The sequence below is a fragment of the Palaemon carinicauda genome, chromosome 44 (assembly GCF_036898095.1).
Source record: "Palaemon carinicauda isolate YSFRI2023 chromosome 44, ASM3689809v2, whole genome shotgun sequence".
NCBI lineage: Eukaryota > Metazoa > Arthropoda > Malacostraca > Decapoda > Palaemonidae > Palaemon > Palaemon carinicauda.
Window position 1 is genome coordinate 7,165,719 of NC_090768.1, and position 12,500 is coordinate 7,178,218.

Genomic DNA, 12,500 nt, shown 5'->3' on the forward strand with positions numbered 1-12,500 from the left:
TATATATATATATATATATATATTAGCGAGAGAGAGTTAGAGAGAGAGAGAGAGAGAGAGAGAGAGAGAGAGAGAGAGAGAGAGATGACGAACTTAGGAAAATTTGCTGGTATAAACTGGCGTAGAAAGATCATAATCAGGCGCGATTGGAAGAACATGTCTGAGGCGTTTGTCCTGTTGTGGAGTAGTTCTGGCTGAATATATATATATATATATATATATATATATATATTATATATATATATACATACATACATACATATATATATATATTTATATATATATATATATATATATATATATATATATATATATATATAGATACAGATACAGATACATGCATACATACATACATACATACATACATACATAGATTGTGTATGTATGTATAAGCGTACGTATATTTTTTTTGTATCTATGATCTTGCATTTCTTGGAAGCTAACTCTCTTGACGTCTCGGAACGGCCTTTTTACAGGCAAACTATGTACAGTGATTTGCAAGTAGGCTACATCTTTATATATTTCTCTTAATATAGCAACACATCTACCTTATAAATGCATACCAATATTCGTGTGAATTTGAACCTCCTTGAAAAAATGCAACCATCGTTCTGTGAAATACAAAGAATCAACTTTCCTCAGTTGTGCAGTCACTCGTTGGGGACCGTGAGAACAACTTGATTGACAGTGACATTGATGATCTATTGATTGAACAATTCGAGAATACGTTGTAGTATCTGTCAGTTGTCAGCTATGAGAAGGAACGATTTCCAGCAAGAGCTACCAGTTTGAGGGTGCCTTGTCATTTAATGTGCTTACTGTGCAAGAGTAACAGAATTACTGGGGAATTAAGTAAAGGGTGTAGTATTACTACGTTCATCCCAAAAATGACAGAATCGTAATGACAACCATCTGGGCCTCTGGTGCTACGCCAGATGAGCTGGAACCGTTACTAGTCCACTGCAGAATAAAGGCCTCAGATGCTCTTACACTTACTTCCGTTTATGGTCTTTCTGTGCCAGCCCATACCCTCAACCTTTCTTACCTCCTCAATCCATCAGCTCTTCCTTCCCCTTGTTCTTTTGCAATGTCTAGGGACCCATTCTGTTATTCTTAATGTCCATCTATTATCTGTTATTCTCATTATATCTCCTGCCCATGTGCATTTCCTTTTCTTACATGTTGCTAGAATATCCTTTACTTTGGTATGCTCTCGTAACAATGTTGCTCTTTTTCTGTCTGTTAGTGTTATTCCCATCATTATTCTTTCCATAGCTCTGTCAGTTGTAACTAGCTCATATTCTAAGACTTTAGTAAGGCTCCACGTTTCTGATGCATAAGTTGAAAGTGGCATTTTACTTTTTATAATGTCATTTTGTGTACCAAAAGCTCTCACTCTCATGCTTCTCCTTCTTTTAATTTCTGTCTCATGTCTTGGGAAAACACTTGTTGTCTGTCCTTAGTACGTATATTCATTAATAATCTCAAGAGGTTCGTCAATAACTTATATTTGTTGTCTCTGCATTTTCGTTGAACAGTATCCTAGGTTTACTCATATTCAATTTCAGTCCTACATTTATGCTTTCTCTATTGAAATATTATATCTTTTTCAATTATTCCCATGATCTTTTTCTGTACACTGAATATTAATAGGTGTGTGTAAGTACGCATTTGGCAATTTATAAACGGGAACCTTTCCACGTTTGTAGACAGCGTTCATCGTGGTCTAAAATATTCTTTAGACTTAGGTTTCCACGTCCTGGTGGGAGGTGGTTGGTTCGGGTGGGGTTTGTTTACGAAAGGGAAGAAGCCTCTTTTCATCCGTAACCGAGGCCTCGTTCATATATTGGACTCCCTTCCGAGTCCCTCGGGTCATATCTCGTGAGCCTTTGGGTTTGTTCTATTTGACTCGGAGAGGAGATATCCTAATCGAAAGAGGATTGAAAGGGGTTATTCTTCAGACAGGTGAAAGGGAGCCTTGGGCCACCGAATACAATTGGGAGGATCCATAAAGATGAGGGAGGCTTTTGAAAAGAAAGGTATAAATTAAACTGGAAAGCCTTCGTTTAGAATGGTTGGTCGAGGCAACGTCACTTGGGGAATTGATTATCTTTGCTATGTTCAGTTTTAAGAGAGAGAGAGAGAGAGAGAGAGAGAGAGAGAGAGAGAGAGAGAGAGAGAGAGAGAGAGAGGTGTTGAACGTAATTATCTCTCTCTCTCTCTCTCTCTCTCTCTCTCTCTCTCTCTCTCTCTCTCCGTGCGTGCGACTGACGACGGACGATTAACGTATTGTTAATTATTTTCTGCATAGGTTAACAGTAGTATACTAATTTTGAAGAAAATGTACTCTCTCTCTCTCTCTCTCTCTCTCTCTCTCTCTCTCTCTCTCTCTCTCACACACACACACACACACACACAGTGGGTTTTTCTGCTGTGGCCAGGAGTGCTACCATTATCCAACAAGGAACAGAGAGAAGAAAAAGAGGCTTGTTTCTATAGTTGTTGTAGTCCTAAATAATGTTAAAAAACTAAGATCACAAAGACCTTCCCTCGTGAGTGTGGAAAAAATGGAAGCACTCCAAACAGGTATTCCCTAAAAGGGAGGAATAATAAGCGTACAGGTGAAGGTGGCCGGAAATGCTTAGCCTTCACATGAGAAAGTAATGGACTGGACGCCGATGGAAACTCCTGCTTGACAGTTTGTGAAAGTACATAAGGGTGTGATTGTTCAACAAAGAGAAAGCCTTGGGAAGGAGTGAGAGCAGAGAGGGGAAGTTCCTATGGAGCGGAAGAACAGGAGAGGAGGGAAAAAAGAGATGAAAGGTTTCCTGGTGTGTGTGTGTGTGTGTGAGAGAGAGAGAGAGAGAGAGAGAGAGAGAGAGAGAGAGAGATGGGGATACGGGGCCACGGACGCATTTAGCATAAACCAGGTACTTTTATCCTAAGATATCTTATTTCCGTTTGTCTCTTCGAGGACAAAGTTTGTTTGTTTGTCTTGGAGGACAAGATTTTTCTCGTCACAAAGAATTTTACCCCTTATGACTATCAAAAGATTTGATATTTAAATTTTGCTATATTTATCCGCCTCCAAAGATCTCTCTCTCTCTCTCTCTCTCTCTCTCTCTCTCTCTCTCTCTCTCTCTCTCTCTATCTATCTATCTCTTCCCTAATACTACATAGTTTTTGTGGGCGCTACCTTTATTAAGTTTATTTGAAGAATCTCGATACGCCAGAGAGACCAAGACGGTTGAAAACTCCAAACTAATTCTTTATATAACTTTCAAGTTTAAACTATCATCTCTTTCCTTCGGCTTTGGATTCTTGAAAGTATATACATGTACATATTTGCGAATTAATGCATAGTAAAACTTCATGAAATAGCGCAATACGGGTGATATTGTCTTTTCCAAGAAAATTTTGTCGACGTCACTAACATTATGCACTCGAAACAAGTGCATGATGCCAAGATCAAAGTCTTCACAACTAAAACAAGTACATAATCCTTGAATGCTCAAGTAGGGAAAAATGTGTTTGGAACTATAATCCAGGGCAATGTTCTTGTTTGAAATAGATGAAATTTTATTGGCAACGACGTTAGAAGATGATATAGAGGCCTTAGTATCAAAGGCCCTGTCAGTGTCCAGACCTTGGAGGAAAGATAGGTTTCCTCCAAGGTCTAGACCAAACTCTCAAGATTCTCATATATCTGTCCATTCATGGAATGTCGATTCCATAGAGGAGGAGGTTTTTTTTTTTTTCTCCAGGGCTACAAGTAGGGAATCCTTTCTTTACCATGCAAAGAATAAACTTAGGTACCTTACCCTGGGTGCGATTATTGCTCAAACCATTGTCTATATCAGTGATTCTCAACACATCAGAGTACAATTCCCTCCTCCTTTCCAATATTGCCTGCCTCAAAAAGTGTGGCCCAAATAATATTTAGATGTTACAAAAAAAAAACAAAAAACAAGTGTTTTCCCATATTAGTACATATACATTTATAATTTTACATGAAGTATTTTAATAGTGCTTCCCGGGGAGCTCAAAGGCTATAAAAAATAATAATTCTAACTATTTGAGTTTCCCAATGTTACCGCGGCTTATTGCTGTTATGATCAGCTCGTATCATGTCAATCGATAGCCTTAATTTTCCATTAATTGATGATGGACCCAAGAATTTTTACCCCTTATTTTTCTTGATTTGAAGCTACATTTTAAGATAGCGTTCTCCAAAATTTCCATACGAGGAAAATTATTCTTCAAATATTTGTCTCTTTTTCCTTGTTAAAATTTCCAGCAATCAAAAGTTTTACTCCACCACCATCCGTAGGCATTTGTATGGCCTAATGTTTTTTTCCCCACAGGGCTTAGAACTAAAGCTCTTTCCATGTTGGCTTTAAAAGGATTCCATTTTGAATTCCCATTTTTGATTCTGTCTTTATTACCCGGGTATTGGCAGTATTAGGGAAAACTTGTGGAAAGGTAGATACATAAAATCTTTTTATTGGGGAAAGAGTTTCCTGAATCTTTGGTAAAAATTTTAATTATTTAGTTTAGTAAAGAAAAAGAGGAGGACTTTGATATAGAATAATGATGGAAATAATACTAAGAGACAGAAAAAGAGCAACATGGATGCGAGAGCAAATTAAAGTACTCTAATATGTAAGAAAAAGAAATGGATATGGACAGAACATAATTTATAATGAAAATGATAGATAATAGATGGACAAGAAGAACATTAGATTGGGTCCCTATAAATTGCAAAAGAAGAAGGGGAAGGAAGAGAAGACGATGGATTGAGGGACTAAGAAAGTTTGCGGGTGTGAACTGTCAGAATTTTAGAAAGACCGTAAACAGACGCGAGTTGAAAGGACATGTCTGAAGCCTTTGTTATGCAGTAGTTACAGCTGATGATGATGATGATAATACTGTAATTTCAGTTGGAATTATTAAGATTTAATGGGTTTGAATATATTAATCCCTTTTTTTTTTTTTTTTTTTTTTTTTTTTTTTTTTTGAGTGGAAACACCAATAAGGAAGTTAGTATATTCTAAAGATGAGTTGGTTTTCTTCAATGTTTGACATGGTTGTAGATAACTGCATTTTACAACATGCAATCGCTTGAACTTTCTTGACATGTCCATGTCTTCATGCAATGGAGAAGAAATAAATAAAAGTTGACTTGAGCGAAATAGGTGCAGAACTATTAGAATTTTGTAAACACGAGTCTGGTGATTTTAATGGCTTTGTTTTCAACTTTTCAATTATGTCATATTGGTAGGTAGGTTTAGTAAATGCTTTCAACATCATTACCAGCGTCCAAACACTGTGATTACTGTAGATGTTGCTGCATCTAGCGTTTTAAGAAATGTAGTATTTAGATCATAGACAAAATATCTGGTTCTCTCTCTCTCTCTCTCTCTCTCTCTCTCTCTCTCTCTCTCTCTCTCTCTCTCTCTCTCTCTCTTTCTTTGCGCGCTAGTGAATATTTTATGAGAAATCTATAATTAAGTAAGTCATATACGAACGACCACTGTAAGCATATAAGAGGGTCGAGGGGAAGAATGGTAACGAGAAGAAATGTTGAAATTGGCTGTTGATTTTCTGTATTTTTTTGCGCTATAGAAAATTATTGATGTGATGATATCACTACATGAGGTAGCCTACATATGAATATATAACGGTATATAAGAAGAGATAATTAGCAGTAACGAGTCATTAGAAGTGCATGTTTTGTGTGAATATTTGCAAAATTAGACAAGCTTCATAACAGAAAACCGCATATGCTCTAAGGGTATTTACTAGCAAGTAAAAGGGACACTCAGATATTTGTGTTCGTGCTGCCATCTAGTGATTGCTCTCAATATGAGGGACTACGTACCATCACCATACCATCACTGAAGTTCTTAGTGATGAAATGAAACTGAGGACTGTAAACAATCTTATCAGAGTGTAGGTATTTGATAGGAATAGTTTTAATCAGATTTTCCTCCTCAGTTTCTTTGAACATATTGTTGGTGACTACAAAGATCGAGAAATCCTTTAAAAATAAGAAGAAATTAGTCTTTTATTATTATTATTATTATTATTATTATTATTATTATTATTATTACTTGCTAAGCTACAACCCTAGTTGGAAAACCAGAATGCTATAAACCCGGGGCTCCAACAGGGAAAATAGCCCAGTGAGGAAAGGGAACAAGAAAAATAAGATATTCCAAGAAAAGCAACATCAAAACAAATATTTTCCATATAAACTACAAACACTTTAACAAAACAAGAGGAAAAGAAATTAGATAGAATAGTGTGCCCGAGTGTACCCTTAAGCAAGAGAACTCTAACCTAAGACAGTGGAAGACCAGGGTACAGAGGCTATGGCACTACCCAAGACTAGAGAACAATGGTTTGATTTTGGAATGTCCTTCTAGAAGAGCAGGCCTACTTATATATCTTGGGATGTTCTTTTGATCTTGAGAACCAATTATCTCAACAGTTAAGATATGTTTCAGATGTGACCAAACTATAATCCATTTCTTTTAGCGATGCATATTTGCACCGACTCGCGGCGGTGCCCTTGTAGCTCGGAAAAGTTTCCTGATCGCTGATTGGTTAGAATTATCTTGTCCAACCAATCAGCGATCCGGAAACTTTTCCGAGCTAAAAGGGCACCGCTGCGAGTCGGTGCAAATATGCATCGCTAAAAGAAATGGACTATAGTCATATGGTAAAGAATTGCCGAACAATTCAGACACCTGTTGGATATATTTTTTCGGAGAAATACTTCCCTAGTAGAACTTCAAAAGTTCAAAATCGCAGCAAATGTTTTGATGTTGAATAGGCTTATATAAGTCCTTTTATAATTTATATATCAAATTTCTGTTTTAATGTTGTTGATATTTTTAGAATATTTTATTCTAATTTTTTCATTACTCCTTATATCGTTCATTTATTTCTGTCTTTCCTTTCCTAACTGGGCTATTTTTTCCCTGCTGGAGCCCTTGGGCTTATAGCATCTTGCTTTTCCAACTAGGGTTGTAGCTTTGTTAGTAGTAATAATAATAATGATAATAATAATAAGGAATAAAAGATAAGATTTCCGAGGGTATGAGTGATGCTGAAATTGGTATACGTAATAATGAAACCCAAGATGAAGTGGAGACTTTAGATGAAGTGGCAGATAAAAACGATAACGAAATCTACAAAGGAAAATATTGATGTTGAGTTTTTTTTCTGATATTAAAGAAAAATGTGAAACTGAGCATTCGCGTGAAACGGAAATTATACCGAGGAGGATCATCAGAAACAAGGTTACATGTCCATGAATTAATGAACAGTGATGGTGACAAAGACTTTGTATTCTATATGAAAAGGTATTGAAATAAAGCGTTTAAGGTGGAAGTAGAAATTCATCACACCCAGCTATGAGATACATCAAACAATGCGCCAGCGACTGTTGATGGACGTGAAAGAAGAGGGAACAAACAGATGGGGATGGCAGTTTAAGGGAAACAGGATACAACACTGATGTGACGGCCGAGAGAAGGTTGTGAACTCAAAGGCAGTTTGAGAGAAACCGAGTTGATTTATTATAGAACACTCTCCTTTATATACAAAAGCCCAAGGCAACATGAATTTTCCTGTTCACAAGACAGACAATGTTACAGAGGCGATACGGAGACATGTTTATTCTGGTTCTTTTTAGTGCGAGGGAAGAGCGAAGATACAAGCATAATATATACAAAATGAATTATGGACGATCGTGTGACACACGGTTGGTACACTGACGACAGTCGAGACGATTACGGACGAGTTTAACAAGGAAGAGATGCAAGAGTCGACGGCAATATGTGGAGAGTCGTTTGGAAAGTAAACCTGAATGAACAGTGCAATCTGAAATTAACTGTGAAGATAATTGTGCTCGGGAGGAGAGGTTTGGTGGAAGATGATGCCTTTGATAGAAGTCATCGGAGAGGGCGCACCAGGTAACCGACCCTGTATTATTATTATTATTATTATTATTATTATTACTATTATTATTATTATTTGCTAAGCTACAACCCTAGTTGGAAAAGCAGGATGCTATAAGCCCAGGGGCTCCAACAAGGAAAATAGCCTAGTGAGGAAAGGAAACCAGGAAAAATAAAATATCTTAAGAACAATAACAACATTAGATAAATATTTCTTAAATAAACTATAAAAACTTTAACAAAACAAGAGGAAGAGAAATAAGATGGAATGGTGTGCCCGAGTGTATCCTCAAGCAAGAGAAGTCTAACCCAAGACAGTGGAAGACCATGGTATAGAGGCTATGGCACTACCCAAGACTAAAGAACAATGGTTTGATTTTGGAATGTCCTTCTAGAAGAGCTTCTCACCATAATGTGGAAAAGAAGATACTAGAGTCAATTATTCGAAAAGTGGTGGCATTACCTTTGTAATCCCAGAGTGTAAGAAAAATATCATTATAAAGATGAAACTCGTTTGAAAATATTGGTCATAATTGAAAATATTTTTCAATTATAGATACACTTGATTTAAAAAGTTTAAACCGAGTTAAAAAAAAAAAATAAGTTGGGTAATTTAATGTTATATAACAAAAACTCGTATTCTTTTAATACAAGAATATAATGTTAACAAGACTGAAAACATCGATTTCGGGGAAAAAAAAAAATGGAGGAAATGGAATACTAGTGGATAAGTATTCAAAAGTAGAAGTATTGAACGAAGCGTTTGAGGTAAATGGTCGAATATTGATTAGGGGAAATGTTTTTAAATCCATAATTTATGATTTATGTATTCTACTCCGGATTTAAAGGTTTAAGGCCACTCATGAATGACTGAGGTAAGGTACAGTGACAATTCCCTAGCTAGCATGGTAATGCTCTAGAGACTGACCATATGTACATATAATCGGCGCCCAAACCTCCTTTCCACCCGAGCTAGGATCAGTGAGGGCCAGGCAATGGCTGCTAATGACAAAGCAGGCAGATCTATAGGCTCCTCCAAACCCATTATCCTTAGTTCACAAGGATGGTGAGGTTGCAGAAACTACAAGAAACTATCGAGCTTCAGCGGTGCTCGAACCCCAATCCAGCGATACCCAGGTAAGGAACGTTTCCAATAGGCCACCACAACTAAAACAATAGAAATATATTTATTAGAAATGATCTTTCAATAAATGCTTTGTACGTAAAATGACCCAGAACCTAATACAGTAGTTGAAGAAGACTGGAACTTGACAGCCAGTGAGAATGGTGTGTCTTAACCCTGATAGTAATCTTGTTTCTAATGCTTTTTGGAAGCTCTGGAATGATTTAAGGCTAGATGTTTTGTTTGCGACAACTCATATCTTAAGAGTTTTACATGTTAAACCTAATTATGCCCCTAGAGTTGATAGAATATATGTAAACGACCTATTTCACAATATTGTAGATGACCAAAGTATTCCTTCAAGTTAGTCTGAACATTGCATGCCAAATGTTCACTGAAACTTAAACTGAATTGATTGGTAAAGGGTGTTGTAAACTGAATACTTTCATTCTCAATACAAATATAGTCATAGACAAGTTTAGCAACGTTTGGGAAAATATGAAAAAGGAAAACCAAGACTTCCAAACTTGCTTGAATGGTGGAAAGTTTCCGAGGAGCTGAAAAAAATCTTCATTAATTCATCTTGAGTAATTAGTCAAGAGAGATGTGGAGTATTAATTATCCTTATACGTTTAAGGAAGTGTTGATGATTTGTGAGCTTGTCAAGTAAGAGGGGTGAAGAAATAAATAAATAACAATAAGCGTGAGCGTCATTGAAGATGAAATATGTGAAATTAATAGAATGAGAACAAAAATAGAGAAAAAAAATATATGTTAAGAGCATTTAATATTTATTGAAGAAAGGGAAATTTAGCAAACCTGTCTTTAACAAAGTTATGACTGAAAATGGAAATAGGTTCGACAACTTTAATGCGATATAGTACTACATTATGCCAAGAATTATTATAAAAAAAAAAAAAAACAATAGAAATGTGATAGAGAAAATTATAAAAACGATAATTAGTATATGTTAGACAGGGAATTGATAATGACGACAATGAAGCACTGAGCTCATATTTCGAAAAAGTAAATGAGAGAAGTAACAACACAAATGATTTATGGAGAAACCCCAAGTAGAGTTGTGGTGGCTGATGGGTAACGTCCCTCACTGGTGAACACCAGACTGGGGTTCGAGTCCCGCTCAAACTCGTCAGTTTCTTTGGTCGCTGCAACGTCACCATCCTAGTGAGCTAAGGATGGGCGATTTGGGGAAGCCTGTAGGTCTATCTGCCGAGTCATCAGCAGCCATTGCCTAGCCTTCCTTGGTCCTAGCTTGGGGGGAAAAGGGGCCATGGGCGCTGATCATATGTATACATGGTCGTCTCTAGATCATTGTCCTGCTTAATAGGGCAATGTCACATACCACTATAGCCCATTTCTTTTATCCAGGCAGATTTGCACCGACTCGCAGCGGTGCCCTTTTAGCTCGGAAAAGTTTTCTGATCGCTGATTGGTTAGAATTATCTCGTCCAACCAATCAGCGATCATGAAACTTTTCCGAGCTAAAAGGGCACTGCTGCGAGTCGGTGCAAATCTGCATCACTAAAAGAAATTGACTATAGAGGATCTTGTTTATTTTGAAAAATTGTCGTGTCAGTATCAATAAGTAATGGAATGATAGTGATAATCCCGGAAGGTGGTGATTCACAGTTTTTATCCCATTGGAGATCCATTGCCATACTAAATATCGATTATAAGATCATTGCTAAAATAATTCCTTTTGGACTTTAGTAGTATTGTTAAAAAATCGTTTCAAATGGACAATTGTGTAGCAAGGTAGGCCTATGAATATTTGTAGTGTTATATCTTTGACGCGATAACTTCGATTTTTAAATATATTAGAAAAGTTGGGATTTGATGAAATTTTAATTTGATAAAATGTTTTACAGTAAATTCAAAAAGTTGCTTCTGTATTATTGGAAATGTCTTTGTAAATTTTCCTTTATGAAATTAGGTATCCACTCTCCATGATATTGTTCATTATAAAGAGGAAGTGTGCGATCACGCTCAGCGGCATTGACTGACATATAACTAATCGATCTCTCCCCGTCCCGCGGTTTTTGGGGAGATGGTGTAGTCATACTCTGGTAAGATGGGGTACCCCGAGAGGAAAGGAGGAGGGGTGGGAAGTGTTAAATCTGTGTGTGCATATATGTGTGTATATATATATATATATATATATATATATATATATATATATATATAAATATATATATATATATATTATATATATTATATAATATATATATATATACACTTAGCCGTCATTACTGACGGGTCGCGTACACTAGTTGTATAGAATTGTAAAAAAGGAAATATGTTACATTATACGCCAAAGTACCTATTTGTGGTTATGCTGATGGTTCCTCTGTTTTTGCTTTTCGTTACGATAGGGTTACTAAGCGCTTTGAAATAATTAGAATATTCGTGTGTGCAACGGCAACCAATCGTAGAGAAAAACCCGTGGCTCACTGGAAACGCTAAATGTCAGCAGCCATTGCCTGGCCCTCCCTGGTGGTAGCTTGGCTGCTGATCATATGTATATATGGTCGGTCTCTAGGGCATTATCCTGCTAGCTAGGGCATTGTCACTGTCCCTTTCCTGTCATTCTTGAGTATCTTCAAACCTTAAACCTTTTGGAATTGGAAAATGTGAAGGTAGATTTTGTGGTCAATAAGTGAGTTGAAAGTACTAACAGACAACTGTGAGCAAACCAAGAGTGATATATTGTGTAAGCATCAAATTACATCAAGACTAAATAGAGAAAATATCTATAATAATTTTGTAAAGGCAATTAGACATCCATGTTTAAGAAACTTAACAATATTCCACAAAGCAATATAACTTAATTCAAACGTTCTTTCCAAAGTTTGGTATATACCTCTCTATTTTTCTGTGCCAACCAAAATGGGTACAGATGTGTAGAAATGTATATTCAAGTATACTTGGAATGGCAATTATCAACAAATAAATAAGAAACACTGGGTCTTCCAAAGTTAAGGGAAGAGGGATTAGAATGCTAAATGCTTGTGTAAAGTCCCAAACATTTTTTGTGAAAACTTTTGTGGGAATGGAATTAGCTTTAGTCTTATTAGTCAGATAAGATGAAATGGTTAAAACGATGAGAATGTGAAAGAGATGACTATTTTCTCGACTCTTGCTTGGAAATTTATGTCCAAACTACTGTGGGTTTCACAGACAGCTCAAGTAAGGTTTTGGGCAATAACTCCGTAACAAACACTCATCATTGTGGTATTTTATTATAGTGTATTGCATACATTGTGGTACTTTTATAAGAGTATCATGAATCATTGATTGTAAAGAATAAAGACACTGTTCCCGTATCAAGTGGCATAACGCGATTAAAATTAAATGGATACAAACTAAACATCAAAACGCCACCTACACAT